Source organism: Chelonia mydas, chromosome 9 (assembly GCF_015237465.2).
Source record: "Chelonia mydas isolate rCheMyd1 chromosome 9, rCheMyd1.pri.v2, whole genome shotgun sequence".
NCBI lineage: Eukaryota > Metazoa > Chordata > Testudines > Cheloniidae > Chelonia > Chelonia mydas.
The window spans coordinates 38845813-38858904 of NC_057855.1; the positions used below are offsets into that span (position 1 = coordinate 38845813).

At 42.4% G+C, this 13092-nt stretch overlaps 1 protein-coding gene across 2 annotated transcripts in view; it reads right to left on the reverse strand.

Moving 5' to 3' along the window:
* PXYLP1 (2-phosphoxylose phosphatase 1) overlaps window positions 1-13092 on the reverse strand; it is a 104131-nt gene that overhangs the window by 19865 nt on the left and 71174 nt on the right. The gene's annotated exons all lie outside the window — the stretch shown is intronic.

Sequence of the window (13092 nt, forward strand, 5' to 3'; positions counted from 1 at the left end):
GCAAACTGAAGTCTCATATCCCCCTGTAATCCAGAGAAATAAAATCTAGTCACCCAACATCGTCACTTCCAGTTATCTTTGAAAAGGTGCTTTCTTGTATATATTAAAACATAGCAGACATACTTTGAGATGAAAAGATCAGACCCTTTATGATCTCTAAATGGATTTGAATTATGTCTCCTTATTTTCCAAAGGAAATATTATCTCACTCCCTAAAGACAGATAATTAAAAATCCTATTTTAGCAATTAGCTCCTGGTTCATCTTGTTAGAGAAATTAATTGCTTCCTCAGCCCAGTGAGAGTTATTTGGTGGCATACAAAAGACCAAAGTCTGGGAGCAATCTCAGCTTTATATGACCTAATTCAGACAGTAAGTTTGATTCGTGGAGAGTGCTGACCAATGTACTCTATTAGTGTCCCATACTGCCCACTGAATGAAGACCCTCTAGGTAGGATGCTGTAGATTATTAGTTATTTGACTAAATACATGCTTCAGTGACAGAAGCAGCGTGAGAGGGTACGAAAAATGGCAGGGGTGGTACCAGAAGAAAGTTTTACAGGAATTGTAAAAGATCACTGACCACCACATTTGGAGGATTAGCCTTTTCATTTTCATTACTATGAGAGCCACAACCAGGAAACAGATATATTTTTTTAAAAATGATGCTATAATATGTGGCTTATGGCCATAGATAAATACACTACTGTTTTGCTGTGGAATATATTCAATGAAGGTATCGAAGAACTGGCACTCTCCTATCAGAATTTATGCCCTGTTCCTGCAAACAAACACAGTTACAAATGCTAATGTTAAAGTGAACTATATTCAATGCCCCTCTGTCCTGAACTCACCACTGTATTGCAAGAAGAACAAAGGACAGTTAGTTACTTTACAGTAATTGTGGCTCTTTGAGATGCTGTAATCAGTGTGGATCCCACCGTATGTGTGCATGCGCCTCATAAGCAAGATTGAAATCTTTTGAACAGAAGCATCTGTCGGGGCTGTGCATATGCCCTGGGCCTCCTTGTACTCCCATGCAAGGGAGTAAGGAGTGGGCAGGCTTTGGCCCTCCCTCAGAACCCTCAAAATTCAAAGTCAGTGTTGCTGAGGTCTCTGAAAAGCAAGGATTGTGAGTGGATTGTAGGATGCACTTGGACACCAACTCAAAGAACCAGTTACTGTAGAGCAAAGTAACCATTCTTTCTTCTTAGAGTACATGTAAGTGTGGATCCCATTGTAGTGACGAGCGAGCAGTATCATCTCCAGAGGGTGGAATGAGGAGCCTTTGCCACATCAGTTAAACTGAGATTGTTGTATAGCTCTCCTGAACTTAACATCTGACCAGGCGGCTATCTCAAAGGCATAGTGGGTTGCTCCATCGTGCTGCTTCATAGATTTCTGATATTAGTACATTTCTGAAGCAGGCAGACGATGGGGCTTGTGTTCTGGTGGAGTAAGCCATAACGTTTAGTGGGAGAAGTACACCAGCTAACTGGTTACACAGTGAGATACACCGTGCTCTCCATTTCAATCACATCTGTGACCAGATGGCCTGACCATTTAAAAAAAAGAAAACCAAGCTCTACTGCCAGTGTGACAAAGTTCCTCCTCTACCTCAGTGGGTCTTGCGCTTATTGGCGGATTTGCTCGCCTTGGAGATTCATGGCAGCCCTCAGTTTGGCTGTTTTCGTGAACCCACAGTCCAGGTCAACTTCTCCTGTGTCTGACCAGGAGTTGGGAGGTTTGGGGGGAACCCGGGCCCGCCCTCTACTTCGGGTTCCAGCCCAGGGCCCTGTGGAATGCAGCTGTCTAGAGTGCTTCCTGGAACAGCTGTGCGACAGCTACAACTCCCTGGGCTACTTCCCCATGGCCTCCTCCCAACACCTTCTTTATCCTCACCATAGGACCTTCCTCCTGGTGTCTGATAATGCTTGTACTCCTCAGTCCTCCAACAGTCCGCGTTCTCACTCTCAGCTCCTAGCGCCTCTTGCTCCCAGCTCCTCACACGCGCACCACAAACTGAAGCGAGCTCCTTTTTAAACCCAGGTGCCCTGATTAGCCTGCCTTAATTGATTCTAGAAGCTTCTTGATTGGCTGCAGGTGTTCTAATCAGCCTGTCTTAATTATTTCCAGAAGGTTCCTGATTGTTCTGGAACCTTCCCTGTTACCTTACCCAGGGAAAAGGGACCTACTTAACCTGGGGCTAATATATCTGCCTTCTATCACTCTTCTGTAGCCATCTGGTCTGACCCTGTCACACCGGATACAACCAGGGGGATAGTCTGAACTGTTTTGTTCTGCCGATGTAATAAATAAGGTCCTGGAAACACCCAGAGCGTGCAATACCCTCTCTCCTGGTCAAAGTGTGGCTTAGAAAAGAAGACAGTAGCTTGACTGATGGACATGAAATTCTAAAACCACCTGCCGATGAATTTTGGATGGTATTTCAGCACCACCTTATCACTCTGGAAGGTTCAGTTACAAGCACCTGAAGCTCTCTGGTTTAAGTTATAGCAACTAGAAAGAGAATCTTCAGAGTGACAGGAGACAGAGCACGTTCCAAAAGAGGGTCAGAGGGAAGCTCTGTGAAGAGGACTAAACTGAGGTACTAGACAGAAGTAAGTTCTCTGACCACTGGGTAAGTAAGAGACCCTAGAGAAACCTCACTATTGCTGAGTGAGAAGAGATCAAACACAACTGCACAGGTGGATGACAAGCAGAGACTGATGAAAAGCAGGCCTTAACTGAGCTGAATGGAAGGACAGCTGTTTCAAGTGCTATAAGTAGTCCAGGATTTTTGGTTCTGATACCTGCCCTAGGTCAAGTCCCTGCTGGGTTGCCCATATTGAGAACCGCTTTCATTTAGCTGAGTAGATCCTTCCAGTGGGCGTCTTCCTGCTCTATGTTAGGATTTCATAAAAAAAAACAAAAAAAACCAAATAAGGAGTCCTTGCGGCACCTTAGAGACTAACAAATTTATTTGGGCATAAGCTTTTGTGGGCTATAACCCACTTCATCAGATGCACGAAGTGAAAAAAAGTAGGCAGGTATAAATATACAGCACATGAAAAGATGGGAGTTACCTTACCAAGTTGGGAGTCAGAGCTAACTAAACCAATTCAATTAAGGTGGATGTGGCCCATAAGCATACAATGAGAAACTCTGCTTGAATCTGATACAGTTTGTTAAGTTAGGTATTAGTAAACATCTTATCTTTATTTTTCGTGTAACAATTTGTGGCCTTTATGCCACATTACCTGTACTCACTTAAAATCTCTCTTTGTAGTTAAACTTTTTTATTGTTTTCTCTAATCCAGTGTGTTTAAATTGAAATGTCTGAGAAATTTCATTTGGGATGACAAGCTGTGTGTACGTTATTTTTTGAAAGAAATAATGGACCTGATGTAACTTGTGTTGTCCAGAAGAGGGCTGTGCAGTACAGGACTTACATTTCTGGGTGGAAATCTAAGACTGTGTTGGGGTCACCCCGCAATATGATAATGGCTGGTGAGAAGCAGACTGTAAACCAAGTGTGGCTGGAAGGCTGCAGTTAGACACAGACATTCAGAGTGTGGCTTGCATACTGGAAGGCTATTTGTGACCAGCCCAGGTGGAGGCTACTTCAGCAAGACATTGTAAGGCACCCAAGACTGCAGGGTAGGGGTGACATAGCTGCTCATTAGTCTGGATTGTACCCTGGTTCATCACAGTAAAGATTTCACTGATGCCAAGGGTCACAAGCATCAATACACCAGTGCTGGCTTTGCAGGTATCCTCTTTGTCTTCCTTTCACTTTCTGATCCCAGAGCATGGCATATGCTCAAGAAAGCGCTGGCCAATGGTGACTTTTCCAGCTACACTCTTGTATATACCATCACATCAGAGGCCAAAGTGAACCATGTGAACTGCTCTAGCAGACATAACTTGAGCTGAGCATCCCTGGATTTGTGGAACCTAGAGAAGGATTTTCACACAGAGCACCTACCTGGGATGCGATTCTCCCCTAGCCAAGAAAGGCACTATGTCCGCCTTTGATGTGAATCAGTCTGTCACAAGATGGGCAGGTTTGCCCAACAGTTTGAGTCCACCGTGAAGTGTAGCTTTTGGCACAAAGCACCTCCCTTCACTTACTAGGGCATATATGGAGGAAGAAGTGACCAATGCTTGCTGCTTTTTGGGTTATGGACAATTTAAGGAAATGGAAGTGTGAAGATTAACTTTTCTTATGTGAGAGTAGTTGAAAAATCTGACTGTAGTCTCTAAGAAGAGTAGCAGCAAGTCCGACACTTGTTGGGTTCCATCTTGCTGCCAAAGGTGCAAAGAGGGAACAGATAGGACCTCTCTGCCTTTTATGCCCTGGCACTGGAGAACAGGGCGGGGGAACACAGGGCACATGCCCAGTCCCACCAGACTCTGCTATTCAAAAGAAGCCAAACTCACATGTAGGAGGCACATGCTCACCAAAAGCGGATTTCGGTCTGACATATCCTCAAACAACAAGTGTTTTTACACTATAAATTATCTGACTAAATAAATAAATAAATGCTTAGGGTATAATGTTTGAGATACTGGAAACTGACTGACTAACCACATGGAAAATTTTTAGAATGGATCAATCCATACTTACCTAACTTTGCCCACGCAGATAAGTGAGTAGAATCCTGATTGATTAATTGGTCCTTTTACCTAAGTTTTACACTTTAACATCTCAGAACTGGATGGAGCAAATTAACAGAACTATTGGTCAGGACAGATCTCTGTGATTTTTTGTGGATCCAATACAGTATCCACAGGGCTTTTAAGTTTAATGGTAATAATTCACAGTGACATGTTTCAAAAATGTAACATATGTGGGGTAAATAATAGTATGCAATTTTAAACTGTATCTAGCTTTCTAAACACAGTAAACAGTATATATTTGAACTGTACACAGCCAAATATTTTTCTGAACATTATATCGAAGAAATTTTTCACAAAATAGCAAGCACTTTTCATACAATATTCCATGTTTTAACAAGATAAAAGTTAAAATTCCTGAAAAAATGTGCGTGCATTGAACTAAACTGATCCTTGACTATCAAAGTACCCACAAGCCAATGGCTCACAGGACCGACGCAGTTAAAACACATCAATTTCACAGCCAACGGTACACAAGGGAGTAATGTGGCCAGCATCACATCTGACTGCCCTAACCCGATGGATCGGGTATCCATTTTGCAGTTAGGTGAATTGGAGATGGTATTTCTGCGTGAGAGAGAGCGCGACACTCAAATCCACAACCTTCAGGACTGTAGTTGAGCGTGTGAAGCAAGCAGATTCTTTTCCCCAAGAATCAGGCAGGCACTGAAGACAATACTGAAGGCAGTTTTATTCACGGTACCAGGAAGACTGATAAATAGCTTCAAAAGTGTGGGGTTACAGTGACCAATTATATACCTCTCTCATCACTTCATTTGCATGTATCTTGTTCTTACAGAGACAAACGTTTCAGAGAGAGAGAATGCACTTAACATGACAGTGACAGGAGTAGAACGTATGCATCAAAACTATTTTGATTACATCAATTATCCATGACTATCTTAAGGCGAAGGGGTAGGGTGGGGGTTAGTGTTTACAAATATCCAGGGGGCTGTGAAGGGAGGGTTTGTTCTGTTCTAAGAGCTGAGTTACAGGGCGGACATTTGACCATATAAGTTTATCAAGTGGTTTACAGCTACCAGTGTCCTTGGGCCTCTGGTGTTTCTGTTTCTGACTCAGCTGCTAACTAAGTTTTTAACTCTTGCCTAACAAGCGCTTTAGCCACTCAGGCACTGCACCTCTCACTTGACCATATCAGTGAAAAATCACAGCAAAAGAGATTAATGCTCATGTTCCCTTCCAAAGTGAGGGCGTGCAGGTAATTTGTTTTCCCTAAATTTCTGCCCATGATCTTTTCTATAACTGTTTGTTTCTTTGCAAAAGACAGTGAAAATAATTATTTGAATCTTCTGCTTCTTAATGCAACATTGTACATACCACATGGAGTCCTGGTATTGACTGATGTTTTGTTTACTTCTGTTCTACCCTGAATTTTCCATGCCTAAGAAGGAATAAATGCTTTAGAAGTGGGGCTGCTTTATACAAAAGGAGGGGAAAAGGCCTTCACATTTTCTGTTTCTCTTTTCAAACATGAAATGAAATAATGTTAAAAAAATCTTTAATAATGGCATAAACTTCTTGACCAACAAAATGGAGACAATGTTGCTATTATCTTGACATGGTTATGGAAGAGGATCTTATTTCCATTTCTTTTCCATAAATAATTTGGGTTGTATTACAGAATAGAAGAATGATAAGCTAAATAAAGTCTGAAGGGCCTTCTGAAGTACATTTTCTTCCTGCTGCTACAGTAGATGCACCGATGGAGCAAAACAGATTGTGCATACGCAACTCTGCAACTCTTTGTGGAGTCATCCAATCAGAGTATTAGCTTGTTCAGCTATATGGTTACTGTTTAATTATTCACACTTGGTTATAGCACTGCCTGCTACTGAAGGCAATATCTTAAATATTGCAAATTTCAGGACATATACCTACTTCCGGGTTGTTTTTCTTATGCAGTCAGATATCCTGACTAAAAAAAATGAATCTAGTTGTGATAGGGTGTCCATCCCACACAAGGCGTGAAGGGGTTAAGGTGGCTAGGCAGGCTAGTTATCCACCTACACTGTACCTGGAAGAGCAGCAAGGGGGCAAGAACTAATTAGATATGAGGTTCAGCTGGACAGGAAGGGCCTGAATAAATCCCAGTAGCTGAGAGCTGATGGGGACTGCAGAGAGAGATGGGCTGCAGTCACTCTCAGGGTGAGAGAAGGCAATATAGGAGCAGCCTAAAGATACAGCAGTACGGTTCAGGACTGAGCAGACCTTGACTGCTTGTAGCATCCCTGGGCTGGAACCCAGTGTCAAGGGCAGGCCTGGGTCCCCACCAGCCACTGAGCAGAGGCACCATTAAGGGGCAATGAGAGGGAAGACAGCACTGGACAATGGATCCCAAGAGCCTTTCATGCCCTGGAAGGGGTGGACTACAGTGACCCAGCCGGGGGCCAAGCCACAAAGCGGGAGCATTTGAGTCTTGAGACTGCAAGACATAGAGACAGAGGTAGAGTGAGCAACTGCAGAAGGGGGCATCAGATGAGCAGAGCTAATTCTCAGACATGGCCAGAAGGCGGCGCTCTTGTGGTGAGCAGAGCACCTCATGTTTCAGTATTCTTCAGACACTGGATTTACTGAATTCAGACTCGGCTAGCTTTTCTACCCATTTCTGTTACATCTCTAGTAAATGATCCTCTTTAGTAAAGGTTCCTATTAGTTTTATGAGTATGGGATTAAACTATGCTTAATGATTCATTCCAGATAGTTTATCACACCAGTTCTGCAATGTTAGCAACATCCCCATCATGCAAGATTATTAAAGTAACTGATTTTAATAAAATGAGAAGGGCAAAGAATTGAAACAGGACACTGTCTGGGACTTGTCTAATAGTTTCCTAAATTGAACTGCTCAAGACTATCCAGTCAGGGAGACAAGGAATATCACAATACCCACTGTCCAGTCATTAGTTACATAAAAACCACTTAGACACTGAAGAGGTGAGATAATCTGATTCCAAAGACAAAACCACAGGTACTGCTTATGCTGGAGGCATGGGGGACACGCAGAAAGGCATCTTATGTATTTCCTGAGACCAGGAGCTTACATGTGAGAATGACAAACCTAAAAACCAAATTAAATCGATCCAAATTCCTGCTCTACTACCCTTAAAATGCACCACAGAACAACCACCTCTCTGCCTGATTCTACAGTGCAGGAGCAGGAAGAACTGGCTGGGAAGGAAAATGGAGATCCTGTGTGCTGCTTGGAGGAGTAACTTAATGCTTGCTCCTCTATTGGTCAGTTCTTGCTTGAGTGACATGTGGCGGAAGCAACACCCATGCATTTATACCGCTGGCACTTGTCTCCAGAGCCTACAAGAAAACACTGCAATTCACACAATCCTGCTGACATCTCTGCTCTTGACCCTTGCATGGCTGAGTGGACAGTAACAATAAAGCTTCTGGTTTTCACTAAACTGCAGCCAACACTAGCTTAAGTTCTAAAATATAGTAGCGTAGGAGTTTTTCAAAATGCACTAAGATCAGACTTCCTTAAGTACAAAATGCTCAAGCTTAATTTAGAAGATTTTTCTCTTTAAAAATCATCAACAGTGTGACAGTGACAATATCCTGAAATATCATTAATGAACTTTATTGAATTAGGTTAAACTTCATTGAATTAAGTTTAACATCTTTGGGGTCCATTGTATTAGAAATGCAATTGTGTATGTGTTATTGTGGAATTGTATGTATATACCTTCTCTTAGGAGACTGACTAATGCAATCTCTGGAAGATATCAAAACTTCAATAGACTTTTTTGGAACAGTACCTGTGAAGTGGATTTTCTAGGAAATACCTGGAAATGCAAATGATCCACTTTAAAGCCAACCTTTTGAAGACACGCCCGGGGGGGAGAGAGCAGGGCCGTCCCTAGCTATTCTGGAGCCCTATGCAGCCCCCCAGCACTCACTAGCGGCGCAGCTGGGGCTGGGTTGCTGCACTTCCCGCCACCGGTGAGTACAGGCCCAGCCCTGCTGCAGTCCTCAAGGGAGTGGTGGTGGGGCTGGGTTGATGCAGGTGCGGAAAGGGGAAGGAGCTTTGGCGAAGGGGTGGAGTGGGGGCGAGGCTGGGGCGGAGCAGGTGCGGGGGCCGTGGGGAAGAAGTGGGGCAGGGTGCTGGAGCAGCACGCAGCTGTGCAGGGCACCAGGAAATTTGGTGCTCCAAATTTCCTGGTGCCCTACGCAGCTGCATATTTTGCGTATGGTTAGGGACGGCCCTGGGAGAGAGACCCATTGTGTACCAATTACCCGTTTCTGGTAAATCCAGATCAAAGATGCCTGAACTGTATGAAGGGAGAACTAAACATGTCATGAGTGTGCTTTGTTCTGAGCTGAAGCTGTGATGGACTGGTAATCACAAGGACTCCCCTAGGGTGGGGTGCTGAAGAATTTATCCTGCCAGAACCTATGTTAAAGTTGGGGTGACGTCTGGTAAGCTTATTAGCATGCCGTAGGTTCTTTTAGTGTTTTTACCATGTTTTCTTTAATGCTTTTTTACCTTAAGAATAAAGTAGGCTGGAAAAAGAAGTACTGTGTGATCCCTTATAACTGTAGCAATTACACCTGTAACAGTTGAGAGAGCAGACAGGTCTATTTAGGCAGGCTGTCTTTGCTGGGATTAACACAGCGTAGGAAGGGAACTGTGCAGCCGGGACACTCCAATCAGAAGGGAGTGAGATGTGGTCTCTGCCCAAAAAAGGCAATGGCTGGGGAGCTGGAAGCCTGAGAGTAGGAGTGCTTGCTGGACCACTGAGAGAAAACACAGGTGGAGTTTCCCTCAGTGGTGACATATGGTATCAGGGAAACATTGTTTTACAAGAAATACTTTTATACATATAAACCAGGATGTGAAAACTCTGTCAGATAATGAACTAACTTCTCCTACTCCTTACACTAAATTGCAGCTCTGTTCAGGTTAGGAGAGGTTTCATTTTCATTGCATTTGGCAGTTTCATGAGGATATCTGGAACTCTAGTAATTGCTAGGAAGTACTGGAAATCTTACAAAAACCCAGCCCTTGTCCAAATGAGATTTGTAATCAACTACTCTACTGCTCTGGTCCACAAACCTGCCATAGAGAAGAAGTAAAAAGAAAGACAAAGGAGTTTTGCAAGACATTACTTAATAACACTTCGCTCTCGCACGTTGCTTTGGATACATTGATTTCAAAGCCCCTCACTGTGGACTGTGAGTATTATGGAAAGAGAGTCAGGTAGTCCCAACTTTAGAGAAGGACAAATATTTGAAGAAATAATTAACAAAAAATTATTGCAGCTATTCATTCTGTCTCAGGTAATCAATATACTGATAGAAAAGGATATTTATGTTGGGCATTCATTTTTTGTTTTTACTTTCAATATTTTGAGGGTACGTCTACACTACATTTCAAAATTTGTGACAGCGAGTCTCGGAGCCTGGGTCTACAGGCTCTGGCCCAAGCTACGGTGTTAAAAACAGCTGTGTGGATATTCAGACTCAGGCTCTGAAGCTCTGGGAACAGGTGGGTTTCAGAGACTGAGCCAGAACATCTACACAACTGGTAGCACCGTAGCATGGGCCCAAGTCTGTAGACCCAGGCTCTGAGACTTGATCGTGCAGGTTTTGAGTGTAGACATAACCTCAGAACGTTCACTGGGGAAAATTGTGTCTTTTGGGAACTCAATCACCACCAATGCCTCAAGTACAGTATAAGTAAAACCAAACAAACTAGGGTGAAGTCTTTTTATACTATATGTTCCTAATGTCCACTTTTGATTGTTCCATACTGAACCTCTCACATCACTGAGCACTGCCTAAAGTAAAAAAGAACAAATGCTGCTGCCAAAAGTAGCGGCAACACTCAGAATGTCTGCAGCCTGAACTGGGCCTGCTACCAGTGGAAGTGGAGACAGCCTTATAATGTGAAATAAAAGCACCAAGCATTCAAATTAAGTGGTTGTCATTAAAATATTTATTACACAGAGGTAACTGACATACCATATTTTTCTTTTTTACTTTGGTTTTCACCCTGGCATCTCAAATAGCACTGAGGGGTAACTGTTGGTAAATAGCAATTTTTGAATAGTGACATTGTATCTGTTTACCTCAAAGAGCTCAAATTAAAATGACAGATGTGCCATCTCCCCTCCCCCCACCCAAAAAAGATATTCAATGCAAAAAGAAACTAAACTGAAGAAAAAGCATTATTTCTCTCTTCAACACTAAGGATAAATGTTAAGAAATAAAAATCAAAGGTAACTTATACATGTGGAATATACATATTTTTAGAAGTTTCAAAATTTCTATAGCAGAAGCTGGATCTGAATTTACTGAACAGAGATTGCAATTTACTGTTATCATGCAGGAAAGGAGATTTGATTAACTGAGATGGAAATTCTTTCCTAGTGATGTGGAAAAAGCAGTCAATCTCTAATGCTTCATTTAGATAAGGGACAAGAGGTATTTAAAATTTGAAAGAGGCAGTGTATGTAGTGTAGATATTCAATTAAATTGGTTTTGTTTTTTTTATATGCAGATGTAGCCCAGGATTTGCAGATGAAGATAGATAATCCCTGAGAATATGTGCTGCTCTGAACTAGTAACAGAATATGATACTTTTATTTAACCATAACATGTTCGTCATAAGATTATTTGTATTACTGTAATGCCTCATAGCCTTAATCGTACACGATGACCCCACTGTGTTAGGCAATGTGCAGACACAGAATAAAAAGACAGCCCCTACCCCAAATTTACAGTATAAGTATAAATCAGGAGACCCCCAGATGGATAAAGACAGATGGGGAGTACAAGGAAACAATACTAGTCAGCATGACAGGCAGTGGTCTCTAACCACCGTCAAGTTTTTTGTAGGCATCACGGAAAAGGAGAACGTTTTAAGGATGATAATTAAGTAGTTTCGTGGATGATTACAGGGAGTTCCTCCCCAGACTGAGAGGCAGCATGGGAGAAACAGATTGGTGATTGTTTGAAAATGTAAGCAGTGCATGATGGACGCTGGCACAATGGGCCGACTGGAGGTGGGCAGTGACATCTCAACTGTGAATGGCAGACAAGAAGTAGGATGGAGGTAAATTGTAAAAGGCCTTGAAAGTGAAGACAAGTAGTTTTGTACGATGCGACTGAGAAGGGGGAGCCAGCAGGGGGATGCAAAGCGGTAACATGGTCAAAGTGACAGGCTAGGAAAATTATCTTTGCTTAAACCAAGCTACTGGAGTGAGGAAGTGGCAAGGAAATGGTGCTCTGGAGTTTGCTGGAGTGATGGTTACCTCAAAAAAGAAGCAGGACAGCACACAAGGCTTTTGAGGATGCTGCAAGCTAAGAAGAGAGATAGGGATGAAAGGGACCTAATGGGAGTTCACAGCAGTCAGACTTGCTCCCAGCAGAGAGAGGAGCCAGCTTGTTGAGTTAGGAGGAGGAGAGAACATGTGAAAATGCTTCATGTGGGGCCACTCAGAGAAGACGGTCAGAGAGCTGGGTCACAAACAGGATGCTTACAATGAGATACATCAAACAGACTAAAGGCCTAGAGACTTACCAGCAATTGGGGGTAAGTTCAGTCTGACACTGTAGGTACCAGCAAGTGGGCGGCTGTTTGACTCCAGATGGGTCACAAATGGCCCCCATGACCCATGCCATCCTCAACCATGCTGAATTCTGTTCAAATACTTGTGTGAATGGGGCCAAAATATACTTAACGACCACAGCAGAAAGTATGCTGAGCGCTGCAAACCAGCAGAACTTCATTTATACCAGCAATAGAACTAACCAAGGAAGCTTCTCTACCAAGAAGTACTATGAATAAAGTAAAATTACTGTGGAATAGGAATGACACATTCAGTTTACATACCAACAGCACTTTCAACTACCAATTCAACCTGTAGTTGTGAACAAGGACATTAACTCTGCCCTAGTACTCAGGGGTAGTATCTCTCCTCAAGTGCTAATCACATCTGCCTACAAGTACCCAAGATAATATAAAACTAAGCTCCACTTATCCACCTCCCTCAAGAACTATTAAATACAAGTTGAACCGTACCTAAAAACGGCAGTCAAAGTCAATTGTTTTACCAATTAAATCAATTGAAGAGTTACCACCATCTTTAGCTGAATTTGCTGTCTGGCCCCAGGAAATGGCCTCCTTAATGACATCTTATTACATTTTATAATTTTTGCTAAATATCTTAATTTTTAAAAGTAGATTTTTTTTTAAAGAAATCTATGATTCTGTCACTTTGAAAAACCACCTGAATTGTCTTTTAATATATTAGGTTAAAATTTAAAATTGCTCCAAATTCCAGAAATTGAAACTATGAATCTCACACAAAATGACAACAAATTGGCCATTAAAAGTAAGGCATTTATCTTAATATTAATATATGTTAATACAAAACCT